Source organism: Euphorbia lathyris, chromosome 6, assembly GCF_963576675.1.
Source record: "Euphorbia lathyris chromosome 6, ddEupLath1.1, whole genome shotgun sequence".
In the NCBI taxonomy this organism is placed as follows: Eukaryota; Viridiplantae; Streptophyta; class Magnoliopsida; order Malpighiales; family Euphorbiaceae; genus Euphorbia; species Euphorbia lathyris.
In genome coordinates, this window is record NC_088915.1 from 57,798,711 (window position 1) to 57,808,069 (window position 9,359).

Here is a 9,359-nt window from a genome sequence, read left to right on the forward strand (position 1 = left end):
AGAGGTAAACGGAGTTCAATATTATCTTAAATCTATATATATTATTGAGTGTTTGTTTCCGTTTTTCGAATTAGCTTTTACGTTTCACTCCAAACCACAGAAAATGTAGCGTTTGGTTAGATTTGAGGGTGTTTGTTTCAGCTTTTCGGAGGAGCGATTAGCGTTTCACTCCAAACCACAGGAAATACAACGTTTGGTTAGGTTTATATAACCACATCATTTAGCATTTTTTAAAAACGGCAGCGTTTTGGAGCTTTTCATAAACAGTTGTTTGTAATTATTTGTTATTGACAAAATTATCATTCTTATTTCCACAAAATGTGTTTCTCCTTTAATATTATTTATATTTCTACAACATAATTACCAGAAGAATAAGGTTTCGTTGCATTCAATAAAATTTTTATTTTTTATATAGATTATTTTTTTCAATTTATGTAATACATTTTCTATTTTATAATATGATAAGGTACAAATATACCCCTACAGTTTATAGCTATGAGCAATTTTATCCTTAACTTCGAAAATGACGCAATTATACCCGTAATATTGGCAGCTAAGAACAATTTTACCCCTAACATTTTGGGTCAATTTGAGAAATAATTCAACAGACTGTCTTCTTGGTCATGAATATTGTCATCTACACTTCACATGTGCATCATTTTATCATCATTAATAACAGATCACAAACATATGATTAGACGTGAAATTTATAAAAAAAAATTAAAAAATATATATTGTCTTTTGTACGAGTTGGAAAAAAATTCAAATATTTCACCGAATTTATAAATATTGATTTTCAATTTTATTATTAAATCACAAAAAAAAATATGAAATCTCTTTTTTAGAATTAACTAATATGTGCAATTGGTGTAGAATAAGAAATAAAATATATGTGTTTTATAATAATGTTTGAAATTGATACAACTTACCAATGGTAGGGGTAAAATTGCTCTTAGCGGCCAACGTTATGGGTAAAATTGCACAATTTTAAACGTTGACGGTAAAATTGCTCCTAGTTGTAAACTATATGGGCATTTTTTTTACCTTATCCCTTTTATAATTTCTTTGTTGATTAATTTAAAACATGTCCATATTAGACATTTTAAATCCGAACAACAATAGTTCTATATAATTTTACCAAACATTAATAATTAAACAACTAATAACAAACAACTAACAGTTTACTACAACTACAAACAACTAACAGCAACCGCAACAGCTATTAGCTAATAGCTGAACCAAACAGGTCACACCAGTAGAGTTTAACATTTTTTATGAAAACTACAACGTTGGGAGTTTTATATATATTTGGTCTGGACAAAATTATCCTTTTAATTTTTGAAATATTTATTTTTTTATATTTTTTTATATTTCTATAGTATTATTACCAAAAAGAACAAGTTTTTGCCTGATTCAATAAAAAAATTTATTTTTGGTTTTTATTTAGTTATTTAAATTATTTTTTATTCATTTGGTTTTTTTTTTTTTTGCAAACTCTAAATATAAATAGGGGTTTCGCCGATTTACAAATGGATGCTATTTTTACTGCTAAAAGAGGACTCAGATCTTCGCCATTAGAAAAAATAAGAATTTTTAGATTGACATAGTCAATTTTGACTATTGATAACCTAGAATTATAAAATCTAAGAATTAAAATGTGTCCATATTAGATATTTTACATACTAAAAGCAACCGTTTATCATAAGTTTACCAAACAGTAATAATTAATAAGCTAATAACAAATAACTATCAGCAAAAACAAATTAGTTGATTAGGTTGTGTGTTACTTCTGTCCAATATTCTGTGAAAGTGAATGATAAATTAGTTGGACCTTTCTCATCCGAAAGAGGTCTTAGACAGGGAGACCCCTTATCCCCCTATTTGTTCTTGTTTTGTGTGGAGGGCCTGTCTGCCTTGTTGTCTGACGCGGAATGTAGAGGAAAGTTACATGGTGTGCAAGTTTGTCGTCGGGCTCCTCCGATTTCACACTTGCTTTTTGCCGATGACGCTTTTGTATTTTTTCAAGCTTCCATTGTTGAGAGCCGTGAAGTACATCGTCTTTTATCAGTTTATGAAAATGCATCTGGGCGGGCTATTAATTTTGGGAAGTCTGGGATCCTTTGTAGTAGTAATGTGGCTCCTATACTGTCTGTGGCTATTTCTCATATTGTTGGTGTGTTTACCCCGATTAATACCGATCGTTATCTTGGTTTACCATCTCTTGTTGGGAGGAAAAAGAAAGCGATTTTTGCTCACTTTAAGGATAGGGTTTGGAAGAAATTACAAACTTGGCGTGGTAAACCTTTATCTAAAGCGGGGAGGGCGGTTCTTATTCGGGCAGTTGGGCAAGCTATACCAGTGTACTTTATGAGTGTCTTTTTACTTTCCATATCCACGGCTGAGGAGTTACAAAGAATGTTGAATTCTTTTTGGTGAGGGAATAGGAAAGACGATGCTAGAGGAATTAATTGGTTAGCTTAGGAAAAATTGTGTGTTCATAGAGATGTTGGTGGCTTGTGCTTTCGCGATTTCACGGCTTTTAACTTAGCAATGTTGGGTAAACAAGGTTGGCGTCTAATGTCACCTCCGGATTCTCTTGTCAGTAGAATTTACAAAGCTAAATATTATCCTGATGGGGATTTTGTGCGGGCTCGTTTGGGTCACTCGCCTAGTTACATTTGGCGGAGTATTTGGAGTTCCCAATTGTTGCTTGAGAAAGGAGTTCGATGGAAAATTGGTAATGGTCAAAACATCCGCGTATGGCATGACTTTTGGTTGAGGGGCGAGGGTTTGAGGAAAATTACTTCGCCCATGGTTGAGGGTTTGGAGGAGTTGAGAGTTGCGGATCTTTTTATACAAAATTCAACTGATCGGGATGTGGAATTGTTACATGAATTGTTTTCGCCTGCGGATATTCAGGCAATTAGCAGGACTTCAGTTAGTATGGCAAGATGTACTGATTCTATGGTTTGGAATGGGACTAGGGATGGTTGTTATTCTGTAAAAGAGTGCCTATCGTCTTGCTAAAGATGGTTTGGAGGATAATTCGAATTTATTTGTTGAGGGTGATTGGAGTTGTATTTGGAAAGCATCTGTTCCTTTTAAAATTCGGTATTTTTGTTGGCGTCTTGTGCGTAATTGCCTTTCTACTAGGACACGGCTTCGGGATCGGGGTGTGGATGTTAGTGGGTCATGTGTTTAGGTGTTCGGAGGATGTGGAAGATATCTGGCATTTATTTGTGTTATGTCCGAAGTTAAGGGAGGTGTGGACGGATGCGGGATTGTTGGACTTCATTACGAGCATCTCTATTAATGCTGAAAATTTTGCTTCCTTTTTCTTCTCTGTTTGCAGGTTTGGTGGTAAGGAAAGGGCGGAGAAATTCATGTCAATTCTTTGGAGTTGGTGGAGGGCTCGGAATGTGTTTTTTTGGCAGCAGATTGTCACGTCTGCTTCAGAGATTGTCTTTGGTGGAATGAAATGTCTAACTGAATGGCAACAGGCTCATGCATTGAAGGCTGTTCCGAGACAACGTCGTTTGTTTCACCGCTGTGACTATTGCTGGCACCGACCATTGCCCGGTTCTGTTTCGTGTTGTTCTGATATGGCGTCATTTGCCTCGGAAAATCGGACCGGAATGGAGGCAATTGTGTGCAACTCTGATGGTACGTTCCTTCATGCCAGAACTGATACTGTTAATTTTCTAATGGATATTAGGGAAGGGGAGGCTTTTGCGTTGTTGCAAGCAATTAAGTGGGTTCGTTGGTTGGGTTTTGATCGGGTTGTTTTTGAGGTTGATTCCCAATTGACTTACGATGCTTGTAGATCATCTAATTTGGATTTTTCCGAATTTGGTGACATTATTTCTGAATGCAAGAGGTTGGTGGAAATTAACAACGGCTACTCAATCCGTTTTATTAGAAGGCAGAAAAATAGTGCGGATCATGCTTTGGCTAGGTCGACCTCTCAAATTGCTAGTCTTACTTTCTATGATATTGTACCGAGTTGTATATCTTCTTCTATGTTGAACTTTTGTTCCAATTCTGATCATTAATAAAGTTTTGTTTCAAAAAAAAAAACTACAATAACTAACAACTAACATCAGCGACTATTAATTAACAGTTAAACCAAACATATTATTTTCTTCAAAATTCAATTAATTAATATTTACGTATTATATATTAATTAGTATTTACCTATTATATAATAGCTCAACTAGAAAATTTGCTTATGGAAGTGACACATAATTAAGCATTGTGGTGATGTATTAAAACATTAATAAAAAAAGTCAAAAATTAATATTGTATTATAGCTCAATTAGGAAATTGTTGATGGACGTATCATCATGTGTTAAAAAAAATTAAAAAGAAATAAAAAATTAATATTATATTTTTTAAAAAATAATAAAATTAATATTATATTATTTTCTTTCTGAAAACTCAATATTGACTTACTAATTCTCCAAGTAATTTCTTTTTTTCCCTTTTTATCATTATTTTCTTCTTAAATTCAATTAATATTTATCCGAAACATAAAACTTTTTTTTTTGATTTGTAAGTGTATCCACCGCCGACAGCAGTAGCTATTCACTTTCGCAGATGGTTTGCACCTTTATGGATGGGACTGCTAGCCACGTAAATTATAGTGACAGGTTAACATTAAAGAGTACGTGTCATTATACATAATTTTTCACATTTTCCCCTCTTCTTTTAAAAGTAAATTCTTTATTAATTTCTTTTAAACCTCAAAACCCCTTAAATCTTCCCTCCTTTGAACCGAAACTCCTATATTAAAATCTTTTTATCTTCTCTCCCATATAATTTGTACTAAATGTTTTTGTATAAGGTCAGTAAACTAAAATATAAGTTATTTTACTGTCAAAAATAAAAATCAAATATTCACTTGGACGGGAACTAGATAGATACCTTAAGTTAGATTTTTGTTTGTTAGAATCTCATCCTAAATTTTAATAATCTCTATCCTATAAGTTTAATAACTTCGTAAGGAATGATGACTTATGCAATTTATTTTTTCTGTAAATTAACACCTAAAACAATGTGAAAGGTCACTCCAAATAAACAGTGACTTTTAAATTTTAATATTTATAATTTAGTTAATTTATAAAATTTAATTTCTTCAAATCGCTTTTGTTTAGAGTAAATAGTACGATAACAATTTTTGAAGGAATGACTAAGTTTATAAAACGGACAAAGTACAGAGTCATGTTTGCAAAGTTTTAAACCAAATAGATTGTCTTGGCAAATCAGCTAAAATAGACATAATACTCATTTGACACCTAAACTAAAACTTCAAATTCAATTAGGATTTTAAACTATCAAAATCATAAATTAGACCCTGAACTATGAAAAAATTATTAATTGAGTCCTCATCTTATACTAAAATAAAAAACTGTGATTATTTGACATGGATTGTAATGATCTCCATGTTGGCGCAAAATGAGTTTAGGGGAGAGGTTCTGAAACTGTTCCTATAAGAACTCAATTGATGATTTTTGCTTATGATGACACTTCAATTGATGATTTTTGCTTAGTTCAGTGATCTGATTGATATCTTTATAGTTTAAGGTCCTAATTAACTCTGAAGCTTTAAGACGTGTTTGATTCACTTGTTTTTGTTTATTGTTAGTTGTTTGTGGTTTGCTGTTGTCAATATAGGTAGTAGATTTTCGTTATTTTTTCTGCTAAAAATAGTTATTTCGGAATTTACCAAATACTTTTTTTTTATCTCTTTTAAGAATTAAAAGGTAATAAATAGTTCCAAGGAAGCACTTAAATTGAGAAGCCAAATAGTTATTATGTCTTAAAAGAAATATCTAATGGTGATAACCAAGTAACCCATTAATTTGAATTATTATTATTATTATTTGAAGCTTATTATAATAATAATAATTATTATTATTATTATATATTGGCAAAAAAAAAAACATAATTGGACCTCTAATTTTTCATTTTTTTTGGATGTATTAAACTCATAATCATTTATTTTTGGTTCAATTCAATCCTTTCTTACCAAATTAACATCTAATTCTGTTAAAAAGATGTTATGAATGTCATTTATATTTGAAACTATAAAAAAATATTTTTTACAATTTGAATAAAGGTTTTTACAATTTTCTTAGAGGCACATTATACATCCAAAACTGTTTTCAACAGTAAAAAAAATATATAAATTTCAAATGCAGATGTAATAAACAACACTATATTAACCGAGTTTTATATTCAAAATTGATTTTTTTTAATCATAAAAAACGTAATGATCTAAAAATAAATAATCAGAATCTTAATATACAAATAAAAACAATCAAGAGTTTAATGAATCAGAACCAAAAAAAACAAAAGATCAAGATATAATTTTGAATGAAGCATTTATAATGATTGTTCCCCAACTTATTTGGCATTGACAAGTGAAACACACAAGCTAAAATTAGTTGCAGTCAATCCAAGAGACAGGCCCAGATTAATCTTTAGACATGGAATTGTCAAGTCAGAAGTAGTATTATTGGGCAATACATGGACTATAATTTCATTACCAAATATGTTTAGATTCTTTGGATATAGCTACCAAGTCTAATCATCTCATCTTTGCCACCTTCTATTCATCTCTCAACAAAATTACTTGTTATAAAAACAAAATTAATGTTTAACACCTCCTCTATTCATTTTTTTTACTCCTTACAAAAAATTGATTCCTTGAGATTGAGAGCCAACATTATGCATATACTTATTGTGAATTTTGTGAAATTTTACACTCTATTTTATAACTACCATTCCTTTGTCCATACATATTTTGTTTCTAGAAAGGCGTCGTTAGATTCGATTGAGGATACTCTAATACTAAAGTCAGTATCGTTCTATAAGAATATAGAAAATATTTATAGAAACAATAGTTAACTTACTGATGAGGGCATCCCTTCCCTAAGCCCGAGCCCGGAGCCAAGAGACGAGAACAACGAGAGCCGGGGTAACCAGCCCAGTACACGGGGCGTACTCACAAAGGCGCGGGGCATGAAGGGTCCAGTTTCCGAAGAATTACCCAAAAGCTCAGGGACGCGGGGCGTACCTCTAAGCGCGCGGGGCGTGGATTGGGCAGCCGAGAAGAAACCAAACCAGGAGGTCAACTACGCGGAGCGTAGTCTCAAGGACGCCACGCGTGAAGATCATCAACACGGGTCACCAAGATCAGAGACTCCAATACGCGGGTGTAGACACCGAGTCAGAGGACCTGTGACAAAAACCTGTAACAAGACGGTCGAAGCGGTTGGTTCCGGAAGTTTTAAAACAAAAATATATAATAAAAAGGGAAGAAGTTAGTGGGAGTCGCGGTCGTCGAGTGGACGGCTCGCGAGTGCTCAGCGACGTGGTGCGAACGCCTAGCGGTAGCCGACGCGCGTCCGACGATAGTTGGACGCGCGCCCGAAGACGCGGGGCGCACGCTTGACGTCCGCTGGGCGCGCGCGCCCGACGGCCGTTGGGTGAGCGCCCAACGACGTGGGGCAAACGCCCAGCGTAGGTGGGGCGACCGCCCGACGGCCGTTGGGCGGACGCCCAACGACGTTGGGCGAACGCCCAACCAGCGTTGGGCGAACGCCCAATGCCTGTTGGGCGTTCGCCCAACGCAAGTTGGGCGTCCGCCCAACTAAGGTTGGGCGTTCGCCCAACCTGCTTTGGGCGACGCCCAATCTTAATCGGGCGTCGCCCAAAGTCTCCGGGATCCGTGCCTATATAAGGCACGGATCCCCATGCATTTAAGGAGGGAGATTTTTGGAGCTTTCTCACTCTAGATATTTTTAGAGAGAGAAAGTTAATTTTTTGGAGAAAATATTTTTTTTCCCAAAAAAATCCAAATTTTCCAAAGTTGAATATTTTATCGAAAACACAAAAAACGCCGGAAAATCATAACTCGTGGAATCAAACGACTTCGACTATCAGATACCGATCTGAAGGTATTATCCGAGGACTAGACTCGTTTTATTTTATTTATTTTTCTTTATTTATTTTTTATGTTATAGTTTTTTATTTATTTAGTCTTTTATTTATCACGTTTTATTTATTATTCCGTATTTATTTAATTTTCGTCACGTGTTAAATAAACGTACGGTTTTGTTTTGAAATAAAAACCTCGTTTTAATATCCCAATACAAACCGTGATCCGATTCAAAGGTAGTTCGGGAATTAAAAAACGTTGTAATTATAAGTTTTTGAAAATATTTCTAAATAATGTTTTAAAAATAAAACGTCGTTTTAGGGATCTCCGTTATAGACTATGATCCAATTTTTGTAGTTCGGGGACCCAAAACGATAGAATAGATCTAATCTAAAGTTTTGGAATAAATCTGGAAACTGTTGGACTAAGTCTGTAATTTCCCGTTTTCTGTCACTAAAGGCTGTTTACCGACGGAATTTCCGTCAGTAAAGCTGCTGGAATGTAAAAAATGCTGTTTTGGTCCTCCTTTCTCAACTTTTAGACATTAGGTTCTTTATATATATATAGGTATAGTTATGTAATATTTACTTTCAAGCTATTTTTAAATATTTTGTATATATATTACTCAATGTGTTTGTATATTGTTTTCATTTATAAATTCTATTTTCTTGGTTATGAACCTTATTCATTTCCTTTATATGTTTTTAGTTAGAATAAAGACATATTATACCTAGTAGTATTTTCATCACTATTTTTTTACTTATTAATGTGTATTATTTTCCCTATTTTATTTTAATGGGTATTATTACTCACTTTTTGTACATATGTATATCTATGTATATTTATTCTATTTTCCTACTTATATATATACTCTTTCAAATGTATTTGATGTGGGTGAATTTGAGATTTAATTCATTACTTGTTGTCATCTTATTTACATAAAGGATAATTGAGTGAAAAAGGGAAAAATAAACCACAAAAAGAGAGTTTAATTTGTTTGTTTAAATTACAGCTTTTCTAGATATTCCTAAAGTGTAAATAACGTTTTCTTGTCATTTTTAAACCGTTTCCTAAAACATCACGTGTTAAAACCTTAAGCCGTTCCTACGACGGATTTAGCGAACCTTGTAATTAAAATTGCTTTTGTGAATAATGAAGTTTGAATTGTTTTCCTAACTAAATGGTTTTTGTACAAAATAAATTGACTTGTATTCTTAATCACGCTTTTAGATTAAAAATGTTTGCTCAACGTTTTCAAACGCTCGAGTCGTTCCAACGGCGATTCGAGTGAACGTCATTAATGGGGTTTTGAAACGTGCCTAAATCGTTCCAACGGCGATTAAGGTACGAACCATGTAAATAAACTTGTTTTTGGGGAATGAGATTAGCTTAGAGTTAGTGTATAGTCTAAAGCATA